This window comes from Echinops telfairi, unplaced genomic scaffold (genome assembly GCF_000313985.2).
Source record: "Echinops telfairi isolate 266 unplaced genomic scaffold, ASM31398v2 ScPeMD7_5;HRSCAF=22, whole genome shotgun sequence".
Classification (NCBI taxonomy): Eukaryota; Metazoa; Chordata; class Mammalia; order Afrosoricida; family Tenrecidae; genus Echinops; species Echinops telfairi.
Window position 1 is genome coordinate 32,152,679 of NW_022103901.1, and position 11,521 is coordinate 32,164,199.

The following is an 11,521-nucleotide window of genomic DNA, read 5'->3' on the forward strand; positions in this document are numbered from 1 at the left end:
GAAGTATGAGTTAGTAAAATTGGAAATCATCAAATATAAAATGGAACACATAAATATTGATATCTTAGGCAATAGTGAACTGAAGTGGACCGGTATATGCCATTTGAATCAGACAATCAAATGGTTTACTAGGCTGAGAATGGTCAATTCAAGAGGCATCGCATCATGTTCAATGTCAAGAAAAACATTTCAAGATCTATCTTAACGTTCAATGTTGTCTGTGATTGAATAATATCTAGATGCCTACATGGAAGTCAAGTTAATACAGTTATTATCCAAATTTGCATACCAATTACTAAAGATTGTGATGAGAAAAATGAAGAATTCTACCGCCTTCTTCCATTGAAGGAAATGTACATTGATTGCTTTTCTAATAGTGAACTATCCTTGCATACCTCGTTTGAATCCCACTTGATCACAAAGTGTCAAATTCTATTGGCTGGAATTTTGTTGACTTAGGTATCAGGCTATATTTGCTTCACAAAAAGATTTTGGTAGCATGTTATGCATTTTATATTGTGGAATTGTTTGTGTAGACTTGGTGGTAATTCTTTTCTAAATATTTGATAAGATTCCCCAGTAAAACATGTGGTCCTGGACTTGTGATGTTGGGAGTATTTTAATGACCTGATCTATTTCTTATTGCATTATAGATCTATTAAGGTTTTCTACATCAATCTGTTAACACAGATTTAGGTAGGTGATGTGAAAGTTGGGAGACCTTCATCATTAGTTTTAGTGGTTGGTGTGTGAATTTGAATAATAGTGGTATTAATTCTATTTCCTTGTTTAGATATAAATAATATCCTATCAAGAAAAGCATTTTACTTCAAGATAGGTCTTAAAATTTTGTTTTAGATTGGAGGCTTCCTCAGCCCCCACTACCATGACACCAGTGATGCTTCTCAATTCGGACTAGACCAGAACATGTACACAGGTATAGATAAGAAATGGAAGCTAATGACACAAAGAATCCAGGAACAGGAGTGGGAATAGTGATACCAGAAGGGTAGGGGGAAAATGGGGAGAGGAAGGGGGAAAGGGGGATCCAATCATAATGATTGACACATAACCATACACCCCTCTACACAGGGAAGAACAACAGAAAACATGGAAGGAGGGGGGCAGCAGTCAGTGTGAGAGATGAAAATAATAGCAATGTACAATCTATCAGTGGGTTATGGGGGGTGAAAAAACGAGGAGCTGATACCAAGGGCTCAATAGAAAATAAATGTCTAGAAAAGATGAAGGCAACATATGTACAAACATGCCTGATTCAATCAATGTATGGATTGTAATAAGAGTAGTAAGAGCTGCCAATAAAATGGTTTTTAAATAAATAAAAAAATGTTCTTTTTTTAATGAATGTGATGCCATTTGTCATTCTTAGAATATTACCAATATAGGTTTATTTAACCTCACTAATGCCTAGGACCTATCATCTTCAACACTAGTCTATCCTTATTCCCTGTCTCCTTGCCCCATTTATGAGGGCACATTTGAAAAAAGGATTGATACTAGGGCTCCAGTTTACACATGCATAAGTTTGTTCTAAACAAAACACGTCTCTGAAATCAATGGGAGCTCAGTAATACTTAGTCTCATTAGGGTTCTGAGGTAGTTAGTTTATTGGGCCAACCTGGCCGAAATACATAAGGGTTTAATTGAAGGGCGGAGGGATAAATGGCTTAATGAGTCTCGCCTTTCTAGTTCTCGGGTCTCTTGCCTTCTGATGGTAGGACCAGGGTGCAGCTGCCTGAGCCAGCTTCCTGCTTTAGCTGGCAAGGCTCAGTTCCTGCTAGACATCCCTAAGGAGATGCCACATGGACCTACCCTGATGCAACCCTGGGTGTTGGAGCACCTGTGTGGAGACCCCTGCCAGTGCTGAGATGCTTACACATTCACTGATTCAGCTTTCCTCCTGCAGTCAGCTTCATTGCATCTGTTTTGTGAGATGGAGGAGGACTTTGTGGATTGGTGTTGGACATATGGGTTAATGGGTTAATGTTGGACTTGTGGGCTTGGGCAGCACTGGGTTGGGATGTTTTCTTGATGTGTACTTCACCATTATATAAAACTCTCTCTTATACATGAGTTTCTGTGGATTTATTTCTCAAAAGTACCCAGACTAACACAGTTTCCTTTAAAAAAAAGTTCAATCAAGATAGTGGCTTACAAGAACATTTGCTGGACCAATTAAATTCAAGACAGAGAAGTCATCTCAGAAGGTGATGATGACTGTTTGGGGGTAGAAGGATTCTAAAGAGGTAATCTTAATAGATTTTCTCAAAAGCATACGATGATCATTGAGGGTCATTAAGAAGAAATTTTATCACATTGTTGTTGAAGATATTGTTATAAATATGACAATTATGGTACTTTCTTCTTTGTTAATTTAATTTTATTTGGGAGTTAATGCATATATCATTCCATAGTTCGATCACATCAAGCAGTATTGTACAATTGCTACAACATCATTTTCTAAACATTCTTTTCCTTCCTGGAATGATTAACATTATTGCCTCCCCACCACCAGAATCCCTTATTCTACCTGCTGTCCCTATAGGTTCATCAAACCTGGGTTTCATATACCGAAAAGCAGAAAAACATATAACACAAATTCAAGAGGGTGACACCACCCAATGACATAATGCATCTGAGATAAAGCCTACTATGAACCAACAAACAATACAGAACATGTTCAAAACCAGATCAGATCCACTGTGTATCAGAGGAGATATCAACTGACAAGGTCTTTAATCATTCAAGTCACTTATCCCTGTGGTCTTCTATATCCATCTCTCCAATGCACTCCATTTAGTAACCACTTTCCTCCCATCCCTCAATTATGGATAGAGGGAGATCATGAGAGGCTTATTTCCTATGTAGTTTCCATAAATGTATCTTGAGCTACCACTGTCATCCAGATTCTGCAAAACAATTCTCACAATTTAGAATTGATACTATTCCTTCCTTTGACTTCACATTATATGAATTATAATCTGTTGGTGATTGGTGATGGTGTGCTTCTTCCATATGGATTTAGTGGACATCTCATTTAGAAGGCTACCTGTTTGGAGACAAGCCGTTAAGACCCCAGATACTGGGGTCATTCAGTCCCCCCTTTCCAACCCACTCTCCCTCTACACTCCCAGCATTGCCTCTCACACCACTGGTCCTGAAGGGATCATCCACCCTGGATTCCCTGTGTTTCCAGTTCCTATCTGTACCAGTGTACATCCTCTGGTCTAGCCAGACTTGCAAGGTAGAATTCAGATCATGATAATGGGGTGGGGTGTGGGGATGGAGCATTTAGGAACTAGAGGAAAGTTGTATTTTTTATCATTGCTACATTGCACCCTGACTGGCTCATCTCCTTCCCAAGATCCCTCTGCAAGGGGATCTCCAGTGGCCTACTAATGGGCTTTGAGTCTTCACTCTGCACTCCCCTCTAATTCACTATGGTAAGATTTTTTGGTTCAGATGATGCCTTATAACTGATCCCTTCTACACCCTCGTGATCGCACAGGCTGGTGTGTTTCTTCCATGTGGGTTTTGTTGCTTCTGAGCTAGATGGCCGCTTGTTTACCTTCAAGCCTGTAAGAGCCCAAACACTATACCTTTTGATATCTGGGCACCATCAGCTTTCTTCGCCACATTTCCTTATGCACCCATTTGTCTTCAGCGATCAGACCATGAAGGTGAGCACACAATGATATGATTTTTTGTTCTTTGATGCCTGATAACTGATCCCTTTGGCACCTCGTGATCACACAGGCTGGTGTGATCTTCCATGTGGGTTTTGTTGCTTCTGAGCTAGATGGTAGCTTGTTTACCTTCAAGCTTTTAAGACCCCAGATGCTTTATCTTTTGATAGCCGGGCACCATCAGCTTTCTTCACCACATTGGCTTATTCACCTGCTTTGTCTTCAGCGGTTGTGTCGGGAAGGTGAGCATCATAGAATGCCAATTTAATAGAAGAAAGCATTCTTGCATTGAGGGAGTATTTGAGTGGAGGCCCAATGTTAGAGGAAGTTTAATAGCAGTACATGCACACCTAAAAGGAAGAGAGACTCATGATTGATATGCTGGCACAAATTTTGCAACAGCTAGAGCAGAATCAGCAGGACAGTTTTACTAATAGCAAAAAAAAAAGAAATAATTAAAATGAGGGCTGAGATTCAGGAGAGGGAAAATAATAAAACTATGGAAACAATGTTGCTAAAAGTTGGTTCTTGAAAGGATAAAAAGAATCAACAGACCATTGGGAAACCTATCCAAAGAAAGGACGGAACAGATTTCAATATCAAGAATGAAGGATGAAACAGGGGACATTACAACATACCCTAATGAAATCAAAATGATAATTACACAGTACTATGAAAGATTATATCCCAATGAATTCAACAACTTGGAATACATGGACAAATTCTTAGAAAAACAAACCCTCCCTAGACTATCCCTGATGGATGTCAAGAATCTCAACAGATGCATAGCAATAGAAGTAGTCAAAGTTATCAAGGGATTACCAACAAAAAATCCACTGAACCTGATGGCTTCAAAGAGAATTCTACCAAGCATTCAGGGAAGAACTAACACCAATCGTACACAAATTCTTCTAGAACATAGGAAAAGGCAGCAACTCCCAAACTACTTTTATGAAGTTAGTATAATTCTGGTACCAAAACCGGGGTGAAGGATCCCACAAGAATCTAAAACTAAAGATCAATATCCCTAATGAACATTGATGCAAAAATCCTTAACCAAATACTGGCCAATAGAATACAAAAGTATATAAAACAAATAATTCACCATGATCAAATGGGATTCATACCAGTAATGCAGGGATGGTTCAACATATTAAAACTATAAGAACCACACAATAATATAAATAGATGCAGAAAAAGCAGTCGACAACATCCAAAACCAATTCCTGCTTAAGACATTCGAGAAGATAGGAATGGAAGGAAAATTCCTCAAGATAATACAAGTTATATATGAAAAACCAACAGCCAATGTGGTAGTCAATGGAGAAAAGACGAACACAATCACACTGAAAAAAGGGGATGAGACAAGGATGCCCCTTGTCCCCATTCTTATTTAACATCGTACTGGAGGTCCTAGCAAACAATAGAAGGCAAAGAAAAGACATCTTTGCAGATGATATGATTATATATATGGAAAATCCCAACAGCTACACAAGAGGAGTACTGGAAGCAGTAGGGGAGTTTGTCAGAGTAGAAGGATACAAGATCAACAAACAGAAGTCCATTGAACTGCTATACACATCGGATAAGACCACAGAGAAGGAGATCAAAAAGGTGGTACCCTTCACAATAGCCCAGCACAAATTGAAATATCTAGGGATATACCTGACTAAAAGAACAAAAGATCTATATGAGGAAAACTACAGAACCCTATTACAAGAAACAAAGAGTAACCTCAACACATCGAAGGATATCCCATGCGCATGGATTGGAAGACTCAATATAGTTGTCAGTTCAGCCCAAGGCACTATATAAGTTTAATACTATCCTGATATAATTACCCTCATCTTTCTTAAAAGAAATGGAAAAACTGATTACCAACTTCATTGGAGAGGGAAGCCCAGAATTAGCAGAGAACTCCTCAAGAAGAAGGACACAGTGGAAGAGCTTGCTTTATCTGACTTTAGTACATATTATACAGCCCAGCGATCAAAACCACATGGTATTGGTATAATGACAGATACTCATAACAATGGAAAAGAACTGAAAACCCAGAAATAATATCATCAGCATACAGACAGCTGATCTTTGATAAGGGCCCCAAAAATATCAAATGGGAAGCAGATGCCCTCTTCAACAAGTGGTGTCGGAAAAAATGGATATCTACCTTCAGAAAAAAGAACAACCCTTATTTAACTCTATGTACAAGAATAAACTCAACCTGGATCGCAGATCTTGAGGTAAAACACCAAACTATTAGAGCCATCAATGAGGGAAGTGGGACAAACCTGAGAATTTTGGCACAGGGAATACATAAGCTATCAGAAATAGGGAAGGAAACAAACACAGAGGAGGCACAAATGGGCAAGTGTGATGTATTGAAGATAAAGCACCTGTGCACATCAAAAGAATTCAGCAAGAGAGTAATAAGAGAGTCCACAGACTGGAAAAACATCTTTAGCAATGACACATCAGACAAAGGCCTTACTATTAAAATCTACAATATTCTGAGAGCTTCTAAAGAGAAAAAAATCTAATTGCCCACTGAGGAGGTGGGCAAAGGACCTGAACAGAAGTTTCACAAGGGCAGAAATCCGAATGGCCAATAAACATATGAGGAAATGTTCCCAATCATCAGCCATAAGAGAAATGCAAGTTAAAACAACAATGACATACCACCTAACACCTTCAAAGATAGCCCAATTCAAAAAATCAGAAAGCAACCAATGTTGGAAGGGCTGAGGGGAGAGAGGAACTCTCATCCACTGCTGGTGAACCTGTAGGTATGTACAGCCACGATGGAAATTGAGCTGGTGATATTTTAAACAGATGTAAATCGAGCTACCATACGACACAACAATCCCCCTACTGGGCATATACTCAGAAGAGGCAAGAAACAAACCACAACCAGACATCTGGGCTCCAATGTTCATTGTGACACAGTTCACAATTTCAAGGAGCTGGAAACAACCCAAATTTCTATCAACAGACAAATACAATGGAGTACTACACGTCGCTAAAAAGCAGTGATTAACTATGAAGCTCATAGCCACATGGAAAGAAGTGGAGGAAATCATGCTAAGTGAAGTAAGCAAAGCACAAAAGGACAAGTACAACATTAATCCACTAAGGTAAGCTTAAAAATGCAAATGGGGAATAGGGACAAAGCTACTGTACACAAACATTCCTGGGGTAAGGTCCAGGTAGTATGGCAGAGGTCAGACCAAATCCAGGGATACACATGGTAGTCAACTAAAAAGGAGGGGGATAAAGGGAAAAAGAAAAAAGAAATGAGTAGCAGGGGCAGAGGGCACTAACCCACCCAAGGGGAGAGTATTGTTTATATCTCCACAGGGAAAGAGGGACCAGACTTCACTCCTGTGCATTAACATGTGAATGCAACATACTGGCATGGAGTAAGGGAACCAGTGGACAGGTCTGAGGGGCCAGCCTCTATCCAAATTACTTGGACCGCTGCCCAACCCACCAGAAGAATTTATTTTAGAGGATAGCACTGAAGCTGCATCTCAGGGAGAGGGACATGTCTGATCAGAGCACACGGAAGCAAATGAAGGGGGAGGAAGAGAGAGTGGAGGACAACCTGGCCCACCAAGCCTTAACGATGATATTCCCGCTCAGAGCAGCCAATCCACAGAGTAGACCGTACGGCCTGCCCCACTATGAGACACGACATCCCTCACTGACCCTTTGCCCTACAGGGGACAACACTGGAGGCACAGTGTAAGAATATTGCCCGGTCTGATCCCACCACACAGAGGCAAAACACTAAGGCTGTGAAAAGAACAGCAAGGAGAACAGAGCAACGAAGTCCCCAGGGAATACCAAAAATAGACTTTGGGCTAGCGATTGGCATCCCATCATACTCGACCAGAAAATACTACTAATGGCCAACAAACAGTCCTTGAACTAATTTCAGGTGTTTTGGGTTGTTTTTGTTGTTGTTGTTTTGTCATTGGCTTTTTGTTGTTGTTGATTATGATGATGTTTTATTTTCTTTTGTTGCTTTGTTTTGCTCTGTCTTGTTTTTGTGCGTGTTATTATCTCCGCAGGTCTGTCTAAATAAGATAGGCTGGATGAATTATCTGTAGGAGAAAACAATGGGACTGACATTTCTGGGGGGACATGGGAGAGGGGAAGGTGGGGTGAAAGGAAGTGTTAACAAACCCAGGGACAAGGGAACAACAAGTGATCCGAATCAGTGGAGAGGAGGGTATAGGAGGCCTGATAGGGCATGATCAAGGGTAATGTAACCGAGAGGAATTACTAAAACCCAAATGATGGCTGACTAGGATAGTGGGACAAGAGGAAAATAAAAGGAAAGAACTAGCAGGCAAAGAGAGGAAAGAACTAGCTGGCAAAGGGCATTTATACAATAGTTGTGACTGATTTCTTTTTTATCTTTTGGAATGTTTGAAATATTTGGTTGACTTATACAGCAGGTCTCTCATTCAGAGAATATATGTTTACAATGTTTCATTGTTCTTTGTCTGCCATTCTCTTGTGCATGATTCCTTTTTATGGTTTGCACTTTGAGGACAATTTTATCCCAGATTAGGATCTCAGGCCCTGCGTTTTTTGAATTGCTGTATGCTTGGTATGCTTTTCACCAGCCTTTGATTCTCAGCCTATTTTTGTCTGTAGCCTTGAGATATGTCTCCTGAAGGCATCAGATTGATGGGTTGTGTTTCCTAAGCCAGTCTGCTAGCCTCCGTCTTTTAATGCCTGAGTTCAGTCCATTGATATTCAAGGTTATTATCGTCATCTATGGACTCTGTGATGTCATTTTGTACTTTTTGTATTGGATGTTTTCCTTTCTTATTAGTGTGTTGTGCAAGTGTGTGTGTGTGTGTGTATCATTCTTGACTTCTTTCCACCCTTAAACCAATTCTATCTTGGGGAGTGTTTTCTCTTTGTTGCTCTCTGGGTGAGGTTGTTCTATGTGGCAATCTCTTATTTATGCTTGGTGAGTGTTGGTTTTCTGGCCATACTGGTTCGGCAAGGATCTTTTGTAGGGTGGGTTCCTTCTAACGTATTCTTTGAGATTTTCCATGTCTGGGAAGACTGAATTCTCCATCTATCTTGATCGATAATTTGGCAGCGTAGTTTTCTAGGGTTTGCATTATTTTCCTTCAATTTTTTTGAATACTTCACTCCACTCTCTCCTCTTCTTCATAGTTTCTGCTGATAAGTATGAGCATAATCTTATTTGGGAACCTTTATATGTGATATCTTGTTTTTCCTAGCTGTTCTCATTATTTTCTCCTTTTCCTCAACCTTGATGACTTCTTCTTGGGATTCAATCTAGCTGGTGTTCTTTCAACCTCCTGAAAGATTGCCTGGTTTTCATTCATTAAGCTTGGGAAGTTTTCCTCCAAGAATTCCCTCACTACTGTTGCAGATAATTTCTTTATCGCGCCTTCCTCCGGTAATCTAATTATTCTGATGTTGTTCCTATTCATATATCAGACATAGCTCTTAGGTTTTCTTCAGCTACTCTGATGATCTTATTAGATTTTTGTTCACATTTGTTAAAGTCTGCTAGGCAGTCCTCCAAGTCACTGGTGCGGTTCTTCTTCCTATAGTCGATTCTTGAGGTCCGTGTGTCTTCTACTGGTTTTTATTATCTCCTCCCTAGGCTCTTACATTTCCCTTTGGTGTATGGACTTTATTTCCTTATAATTTCATTCCTTTTCTGTATTGTTTCTCTCATATCCTGCATGACTCCAAGCAGCATTCTGAAAATTTCTTTCTGAGGCAGATCAAAGTCTGCTTCTTCTATGCACGTTGTTATGTTCAGGACATCTTCTACCAAAGCCTTTTGTTCCTCCTGGGATTTTTTTTCATCCAGATGGTTGGGGCTGATTGCTGTTTGTGTTGCATTGCGTTGTTTTAGAAGATCTAGGTGCTATTTTCCAGGGAGTCGAAGACCACCTGCTCTTTCTGGGTGACTTGTAGGAATGCTTCTTCGAACTGCCTGCAGGTAATTTCCTTATGGAATCGGCCTACCACTTTTACCTCCTGTGGTTTCACTCTTAAGGGAAGTTCCCCAGAAGGCTGGGGGGTTGCTGCTTTGGTATAGAACACTGTGAATGGTGGATGGACTTTCCCTGGTCATGTATATCACTGCTGAGGTTGGGGAGAGATTCTTGAAGCAGTGTGGAACATTGGTGAGTGTTGGCCGAGGGGCCTTAGGCCGTGTGAGGCACTAAGGTAGGTAGGAGGATGTTCCCTCCATCATGTGGGCCCACAGAGGACAAATAGGAATTTCCCCAGCCACACAGTCAGGAATTTCCTGTGAAAAAGTTGGGCATAATATCCCCTGGTGGGGGGTGGACAGCCTTTCTCCATCCTCGGGCTACACTGCACAGGGTGGAGCTCACCTAACTGGGTGGAGGGCAGGCATAAATGCCCTAGGCAAATGGCGTGTGCGAGAACAGGGAAGAGACAAAGTGGAGAAAAATAAACTAATTCCGCTGAGACTGGGGCGGGGGGGGGGAGAGGGGGATAGAGAGAAGAGAGGGAAACAAAAGTAACAATATAGCAGAGCCCTGAACTCTGCCCATGGGGTTGCAATGGTTTAATCCCTGCCCTGAGGCGGCGGCAAGTTTAGCTGTGTTGAGATTTAGCCCCTGCGCCAGCTCCAAATGATCCTGGCTTGGGCCGAGACAGTGGTGGGGCTAAGGACAAACCCTAGCCGGCCTCCACTGTGGTAAGCCAAAGGCCCCCAGCCCCTCAAAACCATATGTATCTGTGCCTACTTATCTTTATGATGCTCCTCCTGCGATCCCGCAGTGTTGAATTTCCCTCTTAGTAACTCTCCTGGACTGATTTCTACGGGGTCCCTCTGGTTGTGTTACTCAGTCGCCATCTTCCCAGAAGTCTTGTTTGTTTATTATTTTCTGTCTTTTGCTCCATTTCAAAACCCTCTTGTTAATTTTTGGTAGTCTTATCAACCATCCCCCTGGGCTGAAATGATCTTCCAATAATATTGTTTTTGATTAACCCTTAGTAAAATTTTTTCAGCCCTGTTGCTAGAGGGATATTGGGCCAATGTAGGCTATTTCCATATCACAGTACCTGAATTATTGGCTTGTACAGAGTCAATCCTTTTGTAGCTGGATGCTATTTACACAAACAATAGGGTTAACTGTCAGGGGAAATTTACAATAATAATCACTAAGAAAGTCAGCCATAGGTATTTTTATTTTTTAAACCATTTGGGGGGGCATCAAACAACTCATCACAATCCATCCATCCATCCATTGTGTGTCAAACACATTTGTACAATTGTTGCCATCGTCATTCTCAAAACATTTTATTTCTACTTGAGCCCTTGGTATCAGCTCCTCATTTTTTCCCGCCTTCCTCCGCACATCCCCCCTCCCTCATGAACCCTTGATAATTTATAAATTATTTTGTCATATCTTACAAAGGTCTTTTTTATCCTTTGATTTTTAGTCTACTTTTGTCTTTCTGTGTACGGTGTGCCTTTTGTTGGCAACATATTGATGGGTACTGTTTTCCTATTCATACTACTACTCTCTATCTCTTAACTGGTGCATTTAGTCCATTAGCATTCAATGAAATTAACAATAAATAGAAATTTACTGCTGTCGCTTTTCTGTGTGTGTGTGTGTGTGTGTTGGGGGCTTTTACAACTCTTGCTACAATTCATGCATCAATTGTATCCGACATATTCATAAATATATTCTTTTTTTAAAATCAATTTATTGGGGCTCATAAAATTCATCACAATACATAGATCAATTGTGTAAAGCACATCTATACATTTG